The sequence below is a fragment of the Canis aureus genome, chromosome X (assembly GCF_053574225.1).
Source record: "Canis aureus isolate CA01 chromosome X, VMU_Caureus_v.1.0, whole genome shotgun sequence".
In the NCBI taxonomy this organism is placed as follows: Eukaryota; Metazoa; Chordata; class Mammalia; order Carnivora; family Canidae; genus Canis; species Canis aureus.
The window spans coordinates 47,423,198-47,446,242 of record NC_135649.1 but is presented as its reverse complement, the minus strand read 5'-3'; the positions used below and the strand labels follow the sequence as shown (position 1 = coordinate 47,446,242).

General features: G+C 37.8%; 1 protein-coding gene across 2 annotated transcripts in view; it reads left to right on the top strand.

Moving 5' to 3' along the window:
• The window catches only part of BEX3 (brain expressed X-linked 3), a 323,487-nt gene that overhangs the window by 127,355 nt on the left and 173,087 nt on the right, over positions 1-23,045 (top strand). The window lies entirely within an intron of this gene.

Here is a 23,045-nt window from a genome sequence, read left to right as displayed (position 1 = left end):
AGAGAAGATATAAAATCCTTTGCTATATCTTTTCTGCAGTTGCATTTAAATATTCATAGAAATAAAAAAAAAACTGGGATCCCTGGGTGGCGCAGCGGTTTGGCGCCTGCCTTTGGCCCGGGGCTGATCCTGGAGACCCGGGATCGAATCCCACGTCGGGCTCCCGGTGCATGGAGCCTGCTTCTCCCTCTGCCTGTGTCTCTGCCTCTCTCTCTCTCTCTGTGTGACTATCATGAATAAATAAATAAAATCTTTAAAAAAAAAAGAAATAAAAAAAAACTAATTGAATCTCCATTTTTCAAACCAACATACCTAAGAACTAAGGGAATTTGGGTTTTTAAATTTTATTCAATTTTATTTTTTAACATACAGTGTTATATTAGTTTCAGGTGAACAATATAGTAATTCAACACTTCCATACATCACCCTGTGCTCATCAGGAGAAGTACACTACTTAAACTCCATTACCTATTTAACAAATGCCCTCATTCCTCTCTCTGGTAACCATCCATTTTTTCTCTAAAATTAAGAGTCTGTGTCTTGGTTTGTCTTTCTTAATTTTTTCCTTTTGCTTGTTTGTTTTGTTTCTTAAATTTCATATATTAGTGAAATCATATGGTATTTGTCTTTCTCTGAATTATTTCACTTACCATTATATTCTCTAGCAGCATCTATGTCATTGCAAGTGGCAAGATTTCAATCTTTTCTATGGCTGAATAATATTCCATTATATATATAATACAATAAATATTCCATTATATATAATTCTATATCTTACATATCAATTGATATATAATATATATCAATATAATATAATTATTATTCCATATATATAATCACTTCTTTATTCATTCATCTATGGATGGACACTTGCACTGCCTCCATATCTTGGCTATTGTAAATAATGCTGTTATAAACATAGGGGTGCATGCATCACTTTGAATTAGTGTTCTTGTTTTCTTTGGGTAAATATCCAATAGAGCAATTGTTGGATCACGAGTCACAAAGTAGTTCTATATTTAACTTTTTGAGGAAATTCCATACTGTTTTCCACAGTGGATGCAGCAGTTTGCATTCCCACCAACAGTGTCAAGTGTTCCTTTTTCTCCCCATTCTCACCAACCACTGTTATTTCTTGTGTTGCTGATTTTAGCCACTCTTACAGGTGTGAAGTGATATCTCATTGTAGTTTTCCTTTGCATTTCCCTGATGATAAGTGATGATGAGCATCTTTTCAAGTGTCTGTTGGCTATCTGGATGTCTTCTTTGGAGAAATTTCTGTTCATGCCTTCTGCCCTGCCTTTTTTAAAATTTAATTTTAAATTCCAGTATAGTTAACCTGCAGTATTATTATAGTTGCAGGTGTACAATATAGTGATTCAACACTTCCACACATCATCCAGTTCTCATCACAACAAATGCTCTCCTTAATCCCCATCATGTATTTTATTCATTCCCCCACCCCCACCCCCACCCTCTGGTAACCATCAGTTTATTCTCTACAGTTAAGATTTTGTTTGTTTTTTTGGTCAAGATTTGAGGCATCACTTAATATACTGTAGAAAGCATGATTGTTGGTTAGATCTTACAGAATTGGTTCTACACTGTAAGAGCCCTTCACACTTATCACATTTTTCAAAATTACCCCTTTTGTTCATCCAAAGGATATTTTAGTTACATCTTTTAGATCATAAAATATAATTTCACCTGCTTTCATAGAGCAATTGAGAGAACTGTAAGGTAATGCAAGTTCATTTGTTCAGAATATCCAGCTAATTTGGCTGTCAGTGTTTTTAACTAAGTATCGTGTCTTTTTAATGAAATGCAAAAAAAAAAAAGATTAGTTTAGAAAACCTTGACTATTTCATTCTATAATTATGAGATTCAGTCTCTGTATATACTTTCACATCACCTTCTCCATCATGTTCTATTCCAAATTCTTTTCTGCATATTTTGCAGGATGTTCTGTTTTAGTATTTACCTTACTAGCCCAGTTTTATATATTCTTCCATCTGTCACTAAAATAGCAATCATTTAGTCTTTTTTAGTGATGTCTTGGTCATGCTGCCATTGGAATTTCAATTGTTCCAATTTTCATTATCTGACTTCTTAGAAAACAAAGTCACTATATTCACAGTGTTAACAATTAAATAGTACTATTTTGATTAAGCACAATGGTTAATCTACCAACTGAGTGAAAGACCAATGTTATTGCTCACTATTACAATACACAGTCTTGGATTGAATTTAGGATTATGAGTGAGAACCAATAATTTCCAAGGAGTTTAAAGATACTTGGGGAAAACATACATGTAAAAAATGTGTTTGAGTGTGTGTGTGCGTGTTTATGTTCCCTAGCTCTGTCCACTAAGAAAACCTGGAAGTAGCAACACTCCAGTAGCAGCTGGGTCCACCTAGTGCTTTTATTTTTCTCTAAATACTTTCAGTCACTAAAATGAACCAGGGCTTTTTAAAGAAATATTTAATTCCAGGTCTGGGACAGGGAAAATACAAAATGACTCTGGGGTATCTTGTGCCAGATAATAAGGAAGTGTTCAAAGAAGATTGAGAGTATATCTAAAGGACACAACAAAACAGTCTAAAGAGGAACAATTTTGAGCACCAAAACAAATAATGGTAGGATATATTATAGCCAATTCAATTACACAGGAAAACATGAGTCGATTATATATATATATATATAATATATATATTACATGAATATATATATACATTATATATATAATATATATATTACATGAATTTAAATAAGTAATTTAAGTAAATTTGAAGCTTGATGAGGAACAGAATATTTGTGTAGTATCAAATATTTATTGGAGAAGCAATACTTTTAGAGTGAGAAAAGCTGGGAGACAACACCCTAATCAAGTGATCAAAGTCCAATATCTAACTAATTGAAAAATCTGAATTACATACTGTCTGCTGGGATGCAATGAGAAAAACACATCACTTCTATAATTATCCCTACATATAATCAAGCAAACATCAAATCAAGAGGCCAGTTACAAAATGCCTGGCACATAGTCTTCAGAAATGTCAAGGTCATTAAAGTCAAGGCAAAACTGAAGAATTTTTTAGATTATAGAGAACCAAAGAGACATGAACAACTGTATACAGTACAAAATTCTGTCCTGGATCCTTCTGCTACAAATGACATTATTAGGAAAATTGGCAAAACTTGAACAAGGTCTGAAGATTAGCTTGTGGTAAATATTATTAATGACAATTTCCTGATTTTGATGGTTATATAAGACAATATTGTGTAAGACATATACACTGAAGTGTTCAGGAGCTCTGGGGCATAATGTTGGCAACTTATTCTCATATGGTCCAGGGAGGCAAGGTGGGGGATTCCTTGTTTTATATCAACAATTTTCCTGTTCGTGTACAGTTTTTGCAATAACAACAACAAACAAAAGGACCATTTATTTATCAGAAACAATAAAAATAAATATGAGCTTACACTATAGATAAAGGCTGAAAGGAACCCCTTTGTGTTTTCTAACAATGTTGCCATTGGTAACCTCCTTCAGAGTGAATTCAGCAGAATGGGGAGGCAATAAACAAGGGTGGGTTGAGGAATAATAGGGAGATATGGAGAGTGGAGATAGTGAATATATTCCCCCCTTGAGAAATTTGTTGCTTGTGAAAATGCGAAGAAAGCAGGGAGTGTGGAACTTAGGGGAACTGATTTGTAGGGGAGGGTTTTTTGGTATGTTTGTCTACTTATTGGAAGAAGAGACATAGCCAGTTTATATTAATGATGCAAAGGGATGGCCTAGTAATGAAAATAGAGGATTCAAAGCCTAACAGTTCAGGAAGGTGAGGAACTGAGCCTTTAGCTTTTCTGACTCTTATGCATTGCAAGGACAATGAGCAAACACTTCATTCAGTATTTTCAAAGAGCTAGGTGTGAAGGATGCTCTCCTACAAAAGATCTTGCTTTAAATCTCTTCAAATGGGGGTGTATGGGTGCTCAGTAGATTGAGCTTCCAACTCTTGATTTCGACTCAGGTAATGATCTCATGGGTCATGAGATCAAGCCCGGTATCCGACTCCTCACTCAGAGGGAGTCTGCTTGAGATTCTCTTCATCTTCTCCTGTCCCTGCCCCCACTTGTGTGTGCACTCTCTCTGCCTTTGACTCTCTCTCAAATAAATAAATAAATAAATCTTTAAAAAGTAAATAAAAATAAGTCTCTTCAAATAATGTATAATTGAGATATTCGTTCTAATATTAATGTGTTAATACAAATTATAGCAATATTAATGTTATATATTAATAGAATTGATATTATGTTAATAACTGATGGCTTGTTGATATTGATGTAATATTCACCTAAATATATTTGGCCAAACATACACTAAACTACAGAAATGGGTATCATCAGGGCTGTGGGGAAGTAGAGAAGTTCTATTTTTTCATGTTGTTTAAATTTGTCTTATAACCAGGATTTACCACTTATGTAATTATAAGAAAAATAATATTTCAAAATAAGAGGTGGGAATCTGCTCTTAAATGTATTTGCAGAATTGTTGTAGAGAGACTTACTTATCTGAAAACATGTCTACAAATAATTGTGAATGGGAGTAGAAAAAGTCAGATTAGAAACCATGTATAGCATCATCCCAAATGTTGCTTATCAGCTGTCACAAGACTCAGAGACAGCAGTGACAGCACAAGGTCTTGTGTCACATTTCATATCTTGAAAGGTCCATCTGGTGGCTTTAAGAAACCCCTGATCCTCCCTCCTCCCCTCCTAATCTGCTGTCAGCCATGAGGTTCAAGTTGCAGTTCAAGTTCTTGTTGCTAGATGGTGAAAGATCTCTACTTTCTAAATTCCCTCCAGCATACTATCCTTTTAGCAAGGAGAGAAAATCAAAGCAGTAAACATTTTTGTTTCTTTAAGTATCCTTCATTTTGTAGAACAGTTTTAGGTTCAAGGTAAAATTGATCAGAAAGTACAGAGTTCCCAAATACCCCTTGCTCCCATGCTTCCACAATCCTCCCACTATCAACATCCTGCCTCAGAGTGCTACATTTGTTACAATCAATGAACTTACACTGGCACACTCCTTATCATCCAAAGTCCATATTTTACATTGTCAAAGCAAAAAACATTTTAAAAATAACTTGTACAAAGCAGGTTCTAAAACAGGAAGTATGAAATGAACCTCCATCTCATACACTTAGGAAAAGGTTGGAAAGATGTATGATCAGTGTCAGAGACTGATCATTCCAAAATCAACATTTCATTAATTTGTCCTTCCACTACTTATTTATGAGCAACCTCTCTGTGCCAAGCACCAGCAGCCTGTATCAATACTCCATTTTCACACTTCTGTGTTCAGCGCCCAAATCATCGATACAACTGCCTATGTGTTTCTATTTGGTTAAACCAAGATTCTACCACTGTTTTCCACATCAAATAAGTTGACACACATGAGACTTTGAGACTTGGAAGGCAACTCTCTGTGGGGAAGACAGTGCGGTAGCAGAGGGTAAGAAAAATCAGTATCACAATCCCTGTAATGCCTCTTCCCAAGCTGTGGAGGCTTGAAAACAGTACCTCTCATCTCTGAACTTCAGTAGAGTTCACTTAGGTCAAAGACATAGGACTTGCAAAAGTATCCAGTCACTATTCTTCTCTGGCTATAACTCACTTGTTTCAGGACCCATTTTATTTGTTTCCTTTTTTGAGATAGGTTAACAGGAGAAAAGCAAACAGGAGTTTAATAGCACATATAACTCCTATATACATGGGAGAGACCCAGGAAAACTGAACAACTCACTTCAGGAGCCATTTTGGAAAAGAGACTCGAAGTTTGCTTTGAGCGAATGTGTAACAATCACACAGCATGCTTGGACTAGTCCACCTTATATAATGTATGAGGTTCTGAGAAATGGGCATACCCTGTATCATGTCCCCACAATATTTTATTTGTCTTCTTAGTGAATGAAGCAGAGGTCTGATTTAGTAGCATTTGACTGACATCACAATTGAACTATGTTTGCACAATTGGTTCTTACTGGAGTATTCTCACCTACATACATTGGCTTGGCATTCAGGTACTATAATATGGCATCCTGCCTGCAAAGGCAGGATGTATCTGTTCTAAAACTCTAAAAACAAAAAAAAAAAATAAAAAAAAAATAAAATAAAACTCTAAAAACAATCAATATTCTTTGAGTTCCAGTCTGGCATACAAAAATCTTGGAAGTTGTCAGTTCAGTTCTCACAACAAGAAAAGAGCTGAACAAAGTGAAAATCAACAACTCTTCTTAGATCCATCAGACAATTGAGGACACAAGACAAACTACTGAGTCTCAAATTTTGAATAAACATACAGACAGATTTAGAGGATCAGAGCTCACCAGAGCAGAACCCAGGATCAAAACCACTGCTATAACCAGTACTAGAAAAAGGAAAGCATAAATTTTAATTGACAAAGTGCTGGAATTCATGAGTTTTACTTACAGGAGCTCTACCAAATTCTCACAGTGAAGATTAGAAAAAAGTCCCCTCACACTCCGGCAAGGGAAAAGAAAAAGTAGTCCTTTTGAAATATATCCAGAGCACTCTATTCTTCTTAACAAATCCTGCCCTCAAGGGAAACTATTTTACTAGAATCTGTTGTGGTTTTACTGGAACTTAACTGACCTGAGGGAAAGGAAATATCCAAATCCAGCCCCACTTAGTATTTGATTTGCAGGCAAGGAAATACCCAACTCCTGCCCCCTCTAGTCTTTCATGTGAAAGAAGGAAAATACTGAACTCCAGCCACCTTTTGCCTTCCCATCTCACTCAACAGGGGAAAACTGAGAAGCCCTTGTGAAGGTCACAGCTCAGATCACAGCCTCCCTAAACTCTGTGGCCAAATCAGACGACTATAGAATGCTTAGCCATACCCCACATCTTACAACTACATCAGTTAGGTTCCTATATAATTATAGGGGAATACAACTGAAAAAACTGCATGTCTTAGACTTACTAAAAAGAAGTCTCTAGGAAACCCAAACACAATATGAGAGACAAAAAAAATGTTTGTGGCAATTTTAGCCTCTGAAAATTACAAGAATAACAAACAGTAAACACAGCCTAAGCCTATCCAGATAAACATAAAACCTCTCACTAAAGGCTTATTAACCACAGCTCCATTTATCCAGATTATCATGTCTAGCTTTCAACAAAGTACAAGGCATAATAAAATACAGAACACAGTTTGGAATGACTGAGCAAGCTTCAGAATCAGACTCAGATATAGCAGGGATGTTACAATTATCATATTGGAAATTTATTTATTTTTTGGAAATTTAAAACAAGTATGATTAATATGCCATGGATTCTAATGGAAAAATTGGACAACATGCAAGACAGGTGGGTAATGTAAACAGAAAGATAAAAATTCTAAGAAGGTATCAAAAGGAAATGATAGAATGGAACACAGTAGAAAATCCAGAAATGAACCCACAGCAATAAGGTCAATTAATCATGGACAAAGAAGGAAAGAATACCCAAAGGGAGGGAAGCCTGGGTGGCTTAGTTGGTTAAGCGTCTGTCTTCTGCTCAAATCATGATCCTGGGGTCCTGGGATAGAGACCAGAGTCAGCTCCTGCTCAACAGGAAGCCTGCCTCTCCCTCTCACTTTGCCCCCTCCCCCACTTGTGAGCACTTTCTCTGGCTCGCACTCTCTCTCTTTCAAATAAATAAAAACTTTTAAAAAGAATATCCAATGGGAAAAAGATAGTCTCTTCAATAAATGGTGTTTTGGAAAACTGAACAGCAACATGCAAAAGAATGAAACTGGATCACTTTATTACACCATACACAAAAACAAATTCAAAATGGATTAAAAACCTAAATGTGAGACCTGAAACCATAAAAATCCTAGAGGAGAATACAGGCAGTAACCTCTTTGGCATTGGTCATAGTAACTTCCTTCTGGATATGTCTCTCGAGGCAAGGGAAAAAAAAAACTAAAGCAAAAATAAACTATTGGAACTTCATCAAAATACAAAGTTTCTGCAAAGCAAATGAAATAATCAACAAAACTACAAAGCAGCCTACAGAATGGGAGAAGATATTTGTAAATGACATATCTGATAAATGGTTAGTATCCAAAAATCTGTAAAGAACTTATACAACTCAATACCCAAAAGACAAATAATTCGATGAAAAAACGGACAGAAGATACAAATAGGCATCTTCCAAAGAAGACATCCACATGACCAACAAGCACATGAAAAGATACTCAACACCACTCATCATCAGGAAAATACAAATTGAAACTACAATGAAATGTCACCTCACACCCATAAGAATGGCTAAAATCAACAACACAAGAAACAAGTGTTGGTGAGGATGTAGAGAAAGAACCCTTTTGCGCTGTTGGTGGAATGCAAACTGGTCCCACTACTATGGAAAACAGTATGTAGGTCCCTCAAAAACTTAAAAATAGAACTACTTTGTGATTCAGCAACTACACTACTAGGTATTTACCCAAAGAATACAAAAATACTAATTCAAAGGGTTACAAGCATCCCTATGTTTGTAGCAGCATTATCTACAATAGTCAAACTATGGAAAGAGCCCACTTATGCATCGACAGATGAATGGATAAAGAAATAGTATATATCTACCATAGTATATTACTCAGCCAGAAAAAATAATGAAATTTTGCCATTTGCAATGACATGGATGAAACTAGAGGGTATTATGTAAGTGAAATAAGGCAGTCAAAGAAAGACAAATACCATATGATTTCACTCATATGTGAATTTAAGAAGCAAAACGAATGAGCAAAGGGAAAAAAGAAAAAGAGAGAGAGAGAGAGAGAGAGAGAGAGATGCAAACCAAGAAACAGACTCTTAATTATAGAGAACAGATGGTTACCAGGGGAGAGGTGGGTGGGAGTTGGGTTAAATAGGTGATGAGGATTAAGGAGTGCACTTGTCGTGATGAGCACCGGGTGTTGTATGGAAGTGTTGAAGCACTGTATTGTACACGTGAAACTAGTATTATACTGTATGCTAACTAACTGAAATTTAAATAAAAACTTTTTTAAAAGGAAATGATAGAAATTAGAAAGAAAACTGTAACAGAAATGAAGAGATTCTTTCCCTCTCCTTCTGCCCCTTCCTTCCCCTAAAAAAAAAGTACAGGATTAGAGAAAGATATATCATGCTAACAATAATCAAAAGAAAGCTAGAATAGCCATATTAATTTCAAACAAAGAGAACTTCAGATTAAGGAAAATTATCAGGGATAAAAAGAAGTATTACATGATGATAAAGGAGCCAATTACCCAAGAAGATTTGTCTTGTTTTTCAATTACATGTGTTGAGTGGGGAAGGGGAGCCAGTACCAGAGTATAGTAATCACTTGTATGAGTGTATACTCTACTTTTACCTTATTTGTTCTTTTTTTTAAGGTTTTATTTATTAATTTGAGAGAGAGAGACAGAGACATAGAAAAGCCAAGAAGGGTGGTGGGGGACGGGCAGAGGGAAATGGAGAAGCAGATTCCCCACTGAGCAAGGACCCTTACTTGGGAACTCCATCCCAGGACCATAGGATCATGAACTGAGACAAAGGCAGATGCTTAATCAACTGAGCCATCCAGAAGCCCCAATCTTATTTCTTCTTGATGGAAATTTTAGATCTCTCTCTCTCTGTACACACACACACACACACACACACACACACACTTCCAAGTGTTATGTGTCTAATCATGAGTTGTCTGAGCCTTAAGATATGAACATACTCTGCTTGAAATTATAATATTGTACCCCCAAACTTTTCTGTTTCTACCTTTTTAATTTGCCACCAGTGGTAGATGAAAATTCTCATTTATACGTCATACTCATAACAACAACAACAACAACAACAACAACAACAAAAACCCCACAACTTTGGTATTTAGAGAATTCTAAAATAAGTCTTGCAAATTGATGGTCGTAAAATATTACTCTTTGTTGTTCTCAATTCCATTTCCTTAATTACCTTTATAATTAAATTTCTCTTTTTTTCATTTTTTTTATTTATTTATGATAGTCACACAGAGAGAGAGAGAGGCAGAGACATAGGCAGAGGGAGAAGAAGCAGGCTCCATGCACCGGGAGCCTGACGTGGGATTCGATCCCGGGTCTCCAGGATCGCACCCTGGGCCAAAGGCAGGCGCCAAACCGCTGTGCCACCCAGGGATCCCAATTACCTTTATAATTAACCATCTTTCTTGATATTTACTAGTCTTTATGCATTCAGGATAATAAACCTTCATTGGCTAATGGCCTTATTTATTTATGTTTTTTTAAGATTTTATTTATTTATTCATGAGAGACACACAGAGAGAGAGAGAGGCAGAGACATAGGCAGAGGGAGAAGCAGGCTCCATCCATAAAGGGAGCCCAATGCAGGACTCGATCCCAGGACTTCAGGATCATGACCTGAGCCAAAGTCAGATGCTTAAATGCTGAGCCACCCGGGTGTCCCTATTTATGTTTTTTTGGCATGATCTTCTTGAGCAAATATTGTGTATAAGGGACTGCCAGTCAAAATCATCAGAGGAGGGATCCCTGGGTGGCGCAGCGGTTTAGCGCCTGCCTTTGGCCCAGGGCGCAATCCTGGAGACCTGGGATCGAATCCCACGTCGGGCTCCCGGTGCATGGAGCCTGCTTCTCCCTCTGCCTGTGTCTCTGCCTCTCTCTCTCTCTCTCTCTCTCTCTCTGACTATCATAAATAAATAAAAATTTTTAAAAAATTAAAAAAAAAATCATCAGAGGAGGTGGACTTTCAGCTAATTCTTACAGGAGGAGTAGGGTTGTGAAAGGAAATGGAATGCATATGTGGACATTCTTGGCTGTACAAAGACATGGAAATAAAAATGTACCCAGTGTGCTTGAGTTATACAGTCTGGAGACAGTGTGATATGGATGGAATGCAGCCTGATTGGAGTAATGGGGTGAGTGATGAAGAATTCTGACTCACCTTGCAGGATCCAAAATCTAACTGGCCATCTTTAGCCTTTTACTTTAACAATTACTTAGTCCAGCAACTTCAGTTTGCACATTGGGTAATGAAGCCCAGAAAAAAAAAAACAAAGTACTGCATGGCTACCATGTATTTTATGCACCTAATGAGATTGAGATATGCAAACTCCAATCTATATCTTCATCTTAGACTTCTCCCAGGAGCCCAGTCCTGTGTGTCTATCAGAAATCTTCAATTAGAGGAAGATAAGTATTAGTACAAATCCCCTATTAACCTGTACCACCCAACATGACCCCCACACACACACACACACCCAGAAAGTATCCTTGCAAGGCCTCCATCTAAAATGAAAGTCCCAGTGGAAGAGTGGTGAGATCACAGTCCCTGGAGTCATACAGACAACCCTAGGTGAAATCTCCTCAGCCCTCTAACTGTGGATCCTGGGAACAATATTTAACTTCTCTGACTCTCAGTCTTCCTCATTATTAAAGCACTACTGTTAGAAACCTAGTGAAGCACTTCAGGAGCTGCCAGTTCCCTTCATACTTTGCCTCTTCCATTCTTAAAAGAGGTGTCCTGGACATGAAATGAAGAGTTCAACCACCAGAAGGAATACTTGAACATGTAACAGCATAAAAGGTTAAGAATACAAATTCATTACATGCACATGAGTTTCTGTGCCAATTTATTATGATAGGGTTGGCTGCCTGATAGACTTCTGGAAAAAGAGTGTCATTACATCATTTCCATTTAATTCCTCTAGTCAAGTCTCAGGGGAAGAAAATCTTCCCCCACCCTTCTATTTCATAAACTTTCCAGTTGTCTTATTTTGACTTCTAGAGTAACACGAGAAAAGTTTGTGAACTTCAATCTTGAAACACAGAAGGTGATAAGGAAGCACAAGGTGTGATATTGACTTGGCTAGACAAAATATTGAAACAAGAGTCAGGAGGTCCTATCATGAAGGCATTTTGGAGAAGTCACTTCCCTCACACTAGTCCCATCCATTAAACAAGATAAAAATACTGAGTTTTCTCAGCCATTTAGGAGTGTTTCGGATGTTAACCCTCAGAATATCAGGACAAAATCATCATTACTTTCTTGTACAAAGTGCCCATTTACTGTTTTGTTTATTAAGTATATATGAATAATTAACAGAAGTAAAAAAAAGACATAATGAAGGACAACTAAATCAGAAAATTTAACAAGAATTTGAATATATCAAACCAAAATTTTATTCCTCATTTCCCTAGCTTTGAAAGTGCCTGGGTGGCTCAGTCCATTAAAAGTCTGCTTTTGGCTCAGGTCATGATCCCCCATGGGCTCCCTGCTTGGCAGGGATACTGCTTCCCCTCTCCCTCTATCCATTTCTCCCTCTCCCTCTGCCTGACGCTCCCCATGCCTGTGCTCTGTCTCTCTCTCTCTCTCTCTCTGTCTCTGCCAAATAAATAAATAAAATCTTAAGAAAAATAAAAGAAAGTATGTATACTCAAAAAGGACATCATCCTTTAAATGCAGCTCATTCCTTATCAATTCTCATGCCCAAATCTGAAATATATCCATCTGTGGGTACTGATTTCTCACTTCTTGCTCACTTATATACCCAGTAAGTTCTGACTTCTTATTTCTAGTTCTTCCTGTACTTATATAACCAAAACAGAAAACTTTTCAAAACATTGACAGCTCATAATTTTGTTGACGGGAGGATAATTTTGTATGCTACATACTGCAAGATGTATTCATTTTTAGATTGATAAACACCAACTAGAATGACCAGTTCAATGACTTTTTTTTCATTTCTACATTATCTATTTCCCTCTACTTATCTGAATTCAGCATTCGTTCACTTAGAAAACTTATTGATTACATACTGCACATATATTAAATATCCAACATCATAAAAAATGACAGAAAATTGTCCAATGTCCTTTGAGTAAATTGGGATGTTCCTACTTCTTGTTGTAACATATTATATGACAAGTAACAAACTGAGAACACCATTTATCATTTTGGTCCTTAGAAGTACACTATTCACTAATTGATTTTTGAGTTTGAAAAAAATTCATCTAAGATATCACCATTTGAATACTCATAGTTTGAGATATCAATTTCATTATCAATAATGACATCTACAGTATTGCTGTCACTGTACTTTTATTTTCCGATCTAATAACTGTGAAATAAATTCCTCTGTCAATTTACTTTTCTTTGCCAGTATGGTAATAAAAAGGAAAGAAAAATTCCCATTAGTGTTCAGTGAATCCTGGATTAAATAAATGCAAAAATAGAGTCTCTTAATTTCTTCTATATATTTTTGAAAGATGGTGTAATACTTTGGGCAATTCAGTAAAAAATTAAATGATGATGTGGTATTATGTATCTTAATATTGCATCATTCCTAATGTAAGCTATTCTATCATTATTTCTTTTTTCTCTTCTTTTTTTAGTCTTTTTAGTAGCACTAGGAATAATAAACTAATAATGAAAGATGAATAGTGAAGTGTTTTAAGATATAGGAAAAATAAAATCAATGAGATCCCACATGTTAATTTTACAAAAGGGCCCACTTCTCCCATGTGGTGTGTGCAGCATAGTATTGCTTATTCTATTTAAAAATAAGAGATAGGGCAGCCCCTGCAGCGCAGCAGTTTAGAGCCGCCTGCAGCCTAGGGTGTGATCCTGGATCGAGTCCCATGTCGGGCTCCCTGCATGGAGCCTGCTTCTTCCTCTGCCTGTGACTCTGCTTCTCTCTCTCTCTCTCTCTGAATAAATAAAATCTTTAAAAAAATAAAAAATAAAAATGAGATAAAATTTCTCCTTGTTCTTTGAAAGACATAAGAAAGAATAGAAGTCATAAAATAGCAATCCTTACAAATAGTTTGAAAAGCTCAAAAACCAAAATTAAATCCAATGGACTCTGTTTATCAAGAGTTAAATGAAGCCCTATCTGGAAAAGCGATCTGAGGTCGTAGAGGATTGGATTCCCACTAAATACTCCAGCAGTCAAATTGAAGATATGAGAACATTGCATAATGGATAGTAGATTAATGGTATAGAAGTAATTTTCTCTAGGAAAACACCATTTTAAAGGTATATGTTGGCCTAAGCATAAGGTGTAGGCTACCTGTATTAGAGTCACCTGGATCTTGTTAAAATTGCAACTTCTGAGACCTTACCCCAAACCTGAATCCTTTCCCTGAGGTTTTAGGATAAGGAATCTGTATTTTGAACAATTTCCCTGGTAGATTCTGATGTTTGCTATAGTTTAAAAACTGTTGAATAGATCATGTCCAAGATTTCTTTAAATATTTTGCATACTGTGATCTCTGATTCCAATATCAATGGTTTTGGCGTTAAAAAGAAGTACCTGTTCCTGTTTTGGTGTATTTGGTAGATAACAATCCAGACATGCAGCACTTGTTCACTGAGTGTTTACTCTTTGCCTACCAGCTTGGCTGCTAGGCAATAGGACAGGAAAGGCCCCTCCCCTTAGGCTGCTTACATTCTCTTTTGGATACACATAAAGTAAACATTAACCAATGTAATTTCAGTGGATGAAAAGTGCCACGAAGAAAATAAAACAGAGAAATAAGATAGAAAATATCACTTATGGAGAGGACAGTGAAGGATGTCCAAGGCCATCCAATTCAACAACTTCAAAGACCATCATGCACTTAGACTACATACACTATGCTTGATGATCCCTGGAGTTGTGCTATACTTGGTCTATCACTAGAGAAGTCCATGCTATGGAGGTGACTTTTCATCTGAGACCTGGATGACAAGAAAGAGTTGTGAGTGTGTAAAAATCTTCTGACATTAGACTAGGGAAAAGCACACTCTCAAGTGGGAGTGAGCATGACTTGTTCCTGAAAAAGATGAAAAAAAGCCATTGTGGCTGGAGCCTGGTGGAAAAAATAGGAGAGTTGTGGGAGATAAGGTTGAAGGGAAGATAATGCAGGATAGGGAGCAATACTCAGACCTGGCTGCTAGTCTTACTGCATTTTCATAGTCAATAAACTTTCTCAATATCTGAGACCACTATGGCAAAATATCTATTCTCTGCATAAACCATAAGCACTGTCTCACACCTCAACATTCTCAACTATTCTTTAGGCTTCTTGTTTCTTTGGAAAAGTAGATGCTATCACAGAAGACATTGTCTATTTGTTACCACCACTAATCCTACCAAATTATCCACATCAGCAAGTATGGTCCCTACTTTCTCTCATATGACAAATCTTACTAAGGCAGACCTTTCTCATTGCAATGATCACCCACTCTAGGATTGTGATTGTGTAATTACTCCCTTTCTCCCCTTATACAGCACTATTCCTCTCTCTGTAAGATGAGTGAACATATTCATGAATGAACAAAGAGATGAATTCATGAAAGATATGAAAATTGGGTAGGGAGGTACAAGAGTGAAGTGTTAGGGGTATTCTCAGACAACTCACCTAATTATCTGTATGATAGGTAGTAATGTTGGCTAGAATGGGCAACACATGACTGATCTGTTTGGAGAGAACAAAATGGGCCATCTTGATTTCTCTATACCTTTGTATACTCCAGTGGGGATGTTAAGACATTTAGATCAGAGACAGAGCTAGAGAGGAAAATGCAAGAATTATATATGAGTGGATGGTGATTGAAGATATATGTATAAATGAGATGGCTGCATGAAAGGGGAAGGTAGCCAAAAATGAGAACAAAGGAGGTCCCAACATAAGAGTCTTCAATAGATTCGTGGAAGAACCCAGAATTAACAGTCAAGATTGTTTGTCTCCTGAATCAGCTGTGTTCTTTCCTCTACAAGATGCCACCCCTGGAATGAACCTCTTCAGGGTATGCCTGGTCTTGGGTCTGATAGCCTAAAACAGAATTCTGTGGAGGAGCTATTCATGGGGTCTAGCCACTCTGGACAAGTAACCTCTCCCACTTCACTAGACTTATCCCTCATTTTGTAATGGATTGCTCTCCTCTGCATGCAGCCCACTAGGATGTCAGCCCCTTAAGAACCTGGGTACTATCCTGTTCACCACTATGTCCTCTTTAGCCCATGGAAGATGGATTCATCCTAAATGTCCATCAATAAGTATCTGGGTGGGGGCACCTGGGTGGCTCAGTGGTTGAGCATCTGCCTTTGCCTCAAGTCGTGATCTCGGGGTCCTGGGATGGAGTCCCACACTGGGCTCCCCGCAGGAAGCCTGCCTCTCCCTCTGCCTATGTCTCTGCCTCTGTGTGTCTCTCATGAAAAAATAAATAAAATCTTAAAAAAATAAGGATCTGGGTGAATGAATAAACATGACAGAGTGCATAAACATGTCAGAACACCATGCAGGCATTTAGACAAGGGTGTAATTCTATACATTGAGTGTGGAATTAGGTCCTAAATATATTATATAAAGCAAATGCAAATGGCAGAACAGTATATGCAGTATTTCTTGTCTGTTTTCTAATACTATTGCTGTGGAAAATATACTAATTAGGCAGAGCAAAATTATTCCCCCTCTGGCTGCCAGCCATGTGAGTTGTGTCACTCTGATTATTCCATCAGTTGAGCCTCCAGACTGCTACATCCTCCCTAAAAAACTCACAAAACAGAAAAATTGTTCAGCTGAGTCCAGTCAGTCCACATAATCATGAAAGACATTAGTGTCTGGTGTTATTTAAGCTATCCCAAATTTGGTTATGGTTTGTTATATGGTAACAGGTAACAAACACCTTAGTTTAATGTTGACACCTCAAACACCCTGGTCAACAACCCCAGCTGAACTCTCTGCCACCAGCAAGCAAGCATCCACTGCCAAGAGTTCCAGCCCATTCGAGTCTTCAGATGCTCAAAACTCCAGTTGTGATTTAACTGCAACTTTACAAGAGATGGCAGCGGATATACACCCAGCTGAACCCAGTCAACCCACAGAACTGTAAGAAATGATGATGGTGGTGATGATGATTATAATACTAATAAAAATAATACATTGTTTTAAGGTACTAATTTTGGACCCTGTTTAATATGTAACAATAGATAATCAAAATGGTATAGAACATGAAACAAGTTAGTGTGCAAACATTTTTTACTATACATATACCAAAACACATACATTTATGAATATGTTTAGTGGAATCACATGATATTTACAAATCTGAAACTTATTTTTCACCTAAAAATAACTTTTGGCTATAATTTTTGTCATTAAAAATAGAGTTACATCATGCTATGAAATGTACAAAGACTATTATATCAATTTTTTAAGTAATCACATGATTTGAATATAGCTGAGTTAGCCTCCCTTTCCATTCATCCCAGCCTCTCCCGAGGTAACCACATTCCTAATTTGGTGTATATCTTTCCACATGTATTTCTATACTTTGACTATATATGTACATGTAAAATTTAAATATATGACATGTATTTGAAATATATAAAATTAAAGTATTAAAACATTATATATAAAACATGTTAAAATGTATATAGAATTACTTTTGGACATGTAAACGATTGTCAAAGAACTTGACAAAGAATTATGTTTTCAACTTGCTTCTCTCATGTATCATTATGTTTAAGATATTCATTCATTGCTATATGGATATGTAGGTTATTCATTTTATCTGTGCATAGTGTTCCTGTTGTATAAATGCACCATAATTCTTTACTTCCCTATTAATAATATTTCTCTATTATTAAATGCTTCCATGCTTCTTAGTTCATGGATTACATTATTATTTCCTACCTTGTCATTTTGGTCCAAGTTGCCAACTCCTTTGGCTCTTGGCTAACAGATACACCTCATTGTGTGTGTGTGTGTGTGTGTATGTGTGTGTCTGTTTTCAGGAAGATGGTAGTTATTAATAGTAACATATGTGAATACTGCTTATAATTTATAAGCATCTTTATGTATATTATCCTATACAATTTGTTCAAACACTTTTAAATTTAGTCAATTTGGTTATAAGTTAGTAAAAGAAACTTGAGAGAAGTTAAAGGACTTGTTTAAATACACAAACAGTGGCAGAGTTGTGGACTCAAGTTTAGGTTATTTGTTTTACAGGCCATGCCTTGCCTGTTAGGGAAGAGGGAATATTGTTTAAGGATATATACTAACTTTATTACAGGCATCCCTGATATGGAGAATTGAACTGAAAATCATCTTGCATAAGGAAAAATATACTGAATTCAGATTCAGAAAACCTGTATTTCAATCTCTTCTCTGCACTTATGGATGGAAAATGAAGTTGATGCTTATGCAAATTCAGTTAGCCATTAATGAGATGAAAAGACTTCCAATGTCTATGTGTTTTATTTCAAGTAGTGTAGCTCTGAGTTTTAATGTGCAATTTGGGTGTTGGTAATTTCCGGATAAGTGTAGACTCTGGCTCAGTGGAGCAAGCATGTTTGTATAATGTGCAGATTTCCATGTGTTTGGAGATGTTGCAACACAGATGGGTTTTTTTAAATGTTGCCAGGACTAATTCTTTTCTATAATGATATTTTGATCATTTTGGATCTTTTGTCATATGTAGTTTTCTTTTGCTAATCTTTTTTCCTGGTTATGTGTAAGAAACTTGAGGGAGGAAATGTTCCCTCTCAGCAGACACAGTAAGATCATGAGGTAAAACGAAAAAAAAAAAGTTTACTAACAACCTTTTAAACTTAAGAATATTTCTTTTGAGCATAAGTGATTTTTTAAACTGCATTATTTATTGTTTTTAGAAGCACTCAAACAGTACTCAAATAGTTAATACAAAGGTAACAAAACTTACCTTTTGATGTTCATCTATCATTTTTAACCTTGTATATAACTTTTAAACATATTTAGAAATAGGCAGTTTCCACAGCTATATTCCAGAAAGCAACTAAACAAAAGAATGTTTTAAAATCATGTCAAATTCAGGATGAGCACTGGGTGTTATTCTGTATGTTGGCAAATTGAACAACAATAAAAAATAAATTTATTATTAAAAATAAAATAAAATCATGTCAAATATATCAAATATTATGTGTGGCAAAGTACCAAACATTATAATTAACCAAACATTCTATTTTAACATTTCTGAAAGCAAGAATAATATGATATATATATATATATATATATATTTATAAAAGGATAATTTCTTTTAAAGATTTGTTTATTTGAGAGAAAGAGACAGTACGTGCCCACGAGTTGAGGAAGAGGCAAAGGGAGAGAATCTTCAAGCTGACTCCCCACTGAGCACAGAGCCAGACACTGGGCTTGATCCCACAACCAATGAGATCATGACCTGAACTGAAACCAAAAGTTGGATGTTTAACCAACTAAGCCACCCAAGTGCCCCTAAAAAGGATAATATTTTAAATTGTATACTGCCATTACTTTGTAGAGTTGAAAAATATAAAGAGAGAAGATATCACCAAAAATGGCAGAGTAGGGAATTCAAAATTTCCATGCCAAAAATGGTTAGTCAACTTTTGCATGACTCTGGAATCTAATAAAAACTTACAACAACCAGAGGAAAACTAGTTGAAGGGAGAAAGTCCTTAATTGCAATCAGAGAGTGCCATGGCATTTTAAATTGCCAGCCCATCATCTCAACATACCAGATCAGCTAGTGAAGGTTGCTGGTACCAGAAGAAACATTATGGACCTTATTCTCAAAGAATTCTGTCTATGAGTCTCTATCTTCTGTTAGGTCCTTCTCATGGAGGGCATGAAAGTTTCTCTTTATTTTACCTCAGGAGTGAGGTGGTTTTGGTCAAAAGCATTTAAAGGCCTGGATATTAGAGGCAAAAGACAGTACTGAAGACAAATAATAAACAGAATGAGAAAGCTGGGAAGAAGACGCTGGGAAAGGAGATACATGGGAGAATAAGCGTTTTTAAGTTTCCAAATATACAGGGAGATTGAGAAGACCACACATATGTCCATGATAGGATGCAAGTGCTTCCAAGGCCTGAGGAGGCCATTCACCTCTGGCTGGCCTTCATACTCTGTGCAAGTAGGAAATGAAAACTAATGCAGGGGCGCCTGGGTGACTCAGTCTGCCTTTGGCTCGGGTCATGATCCCAGAGGTACTGGGATCAAGCCCCATATCAGGCTCCCTGCTCCATGGGGAGGCTGCTTCTCCCTCTCTCCCTGTTTGTTCTCTCTCTCTCTCTCTCTCTCTCTCTCTCTCTCTCTCTCTCTCAAATAGATAAATAAAATCTTTAAAAAAAACACAATGCAGAGTTGAAAACAGTCTGGCTAAGTAGTGAATGAGTTCTACAGCACAGACCTATCTTCAAACACTAAGAGTGTCTCTTCTTTTTTTCTTTTACTGGCTCCGGGTACTCAAAGTAACTGCCAAAACACCAGCTGATCACTAAGCTAAGGCAACAGACTTTAGTGGTACACATGATAAAAGAATACAGACTTTACAAAAACAATTTAGAAAAGTCACTAAACAAACATCAACCCACAGCAGCCAGCAACAAATCCTGAGGAGAAGGAAGAATATGATTTCCAGAGGTGCCACATTATAATATTCAAAATGTCCAGTTTCAACAGCAAAAAATTATGAAACATGTAAAGAAAGTATGGCTTATTCACAGCAAAAATGAAATTAGTAGAAACTGTCCTTAAAGAAGCCAGACTTACGAGGGAAAGATTTTATTTATTTATTCATGAGAGACAGAGACAGGCAGAGACAGGCAGAGGGAGAAGCAGGCTCAATGCAGGGAGCCCGACGGGGGACTCCATCCCAGGTCTCCAGGTTGAGGCCCTGGGCCGAAGGCAGCGCTAAACCGCTGAGCCCCCCCCACCCCCCGCGGGCTGCCCGGGGAAGATTTTAAGTCAACTGTCTTTAATATGCTCAAAGAGATAAGGAAACCATGGAAAATGAACTAAAATAAACCAGAGGAATAATGTCTCACCAAATAATGTCTCACTGAAAATGAATAAACAGGAAAAAATAATTAAAAGGAACTAACAGGGGCACCTGAGTGGCTCAGTGGGTAAAGAGTCTGCCTTAGGCTCAGGTCATGATCTCAGGGTCCTAGGATAGAGCCCAGAGTCAGGCTCCTGGCTTGGCAGGGAATCTGCTTCTCCCTCTTCCCTGCTGGTGCTCTCTCTTGTACTCTCTCTCAAACAAATAAATAAAATATTTTTTAAAGAGGAACTAACAAAAAATCGGGAGCTGAAAAGTACAGTAGCTGCAATTAAAAAGTCAATAGGAAGTTTCGACATCAGATATGAACTTGCGGAATACACTCTCCAAGACATATTATATTCAAATTGTCAAAGCGAAAGACGAAGAGTATCTTGAAAGCAGCAAAACATATTAGGTCTTATTAAGAACCTGATCCAGGGATCCCTGGGTGGCGCACCGGTTTAGCACCTGCCTTTGGCCCAGGGCGCGATCCTGGAGACCGGGGATCCAGTCCCACGTCGGGCTCCCTGCATGGAGCCTGCTTCTCCCTCTGCCTATGTCTCTGCCTCTCTCTCTCTCTGTGACTATCATGAATAAATAAATAAAATCTTTAAAAAAAAAAGAACCTGATCCAAACAGTTAAACTATGACAGAATTGAGAATTTGAACACAGAGTGGACATAAAACACTAAGGAATTATTGTTAGTTGTGAAAATGATATTGTGGTATAAATATATATTATAATATACATAAATCATATAAATATAGGAGAGTTCTTAAAGACTTGCACTTTGAAATAATTATGCATAAAATATTAGGACTGGTATTTGCTTCGAAAATAGTCTCTAAGAGTAGGAAATGGGTAAAGATATACATGAAATAATACTGCAATGAGTTAACTATTGGAGCTAGGTGATGAGTACAGAAGCTTTCATTATACTATTTTATTTTTGCTTATGTTTGATATTTTCCATAACAAAAGTTAAAGTTAGTGTAAACTATAAACAGAATGCAGTTCTAATCCAAAAAGGAACAAAACAAAAAAGTATTAAGTATTAGAAAAAAAATTTCATCTCCTTTCTTGTCCCCCTACCCCACATACATATTTTCGTATAGAAAAAATAGTGAGCATTGGTAGCAAGAGGACCTCAGGTTGGGAGTGGGTTGGGTGGGACATCTTGTTCATAGATGTTCTTGTATTAATTTTTTAAGATTTTATTTATTCATGAGAGACACAGAGGCAAAGAGAGAAGCAGGCTCCCCATGGGGAACCCTATTCAGGACTCCATTCCAGGATCACGCCCTGAGCCAAAGGCAGAGGCTCAACCACTGAGCCACTCAGGCATCCCATAATTTTTATTTAAATACTGCATTAAAATGCGATTATCTTCACTACCGAGGTTTTCTGTGCCCCCTTAAATTTTGAGCGCAGGTCATGGCGGGGGGGGTGTATCCCAGGAGCAGAGGATAGGAAGAGGCAAGTCCCCAGAGAAAAACTGGGAATGGCCAACAGGCCCCTGAGAAAATATTGCCCTTCCCCAGCAGGCAGAGAAAGGCCCAGGAATACACAAAGGGAGAGTCACAGAGCCCAGGCTGGTGCTGCTTAAGAAGGACGCGGCAGCAGAGGCGAGCTGTGCTAGCGGCCCCGCCGAACGCCACCTCGCGGGCAGCAGCCCACACGGCATGGGGGCGGTGCCCCGAGCAGTGACGAAGGCCTCACGTGACCCGCCAACGCTGACTCGCGCGCCTCGCTGTAGCGTCAGACCCGGCCTTCGCTCGCTCGCTCGCTCGCTCTCCCGCTCGTCGGTACCTGCTCCCGGTGGCCCTGAAGGCGGCGGACCAGGGGCGGCCCCAAAGAGTAGGAGGCGGAGGGGAGCAGGTAAGGGACCCGGCGGACGGGGAGCGATCCCTGGGCTTGGTGTGGGAGAGCCCACACGGGCCGCGGAGCCCACCGGGGTGCCGCAGCCCCGGGGCGAAGCGGCGGGGGGACCGCAGCCTCCCGCCCCACCGCGGCCCGCGTTTGGCTGCAGAAAATGGTAGGCGGAGCGCCGGGCTGTGGTGAGGCGCTGACCCTTCGGCATCACCTGCCTCTCGCCCCGCCCCGCCCCGCACCGCGCCGGTCCTTCTTGGTGTAGAAAATGGTGGTCAGC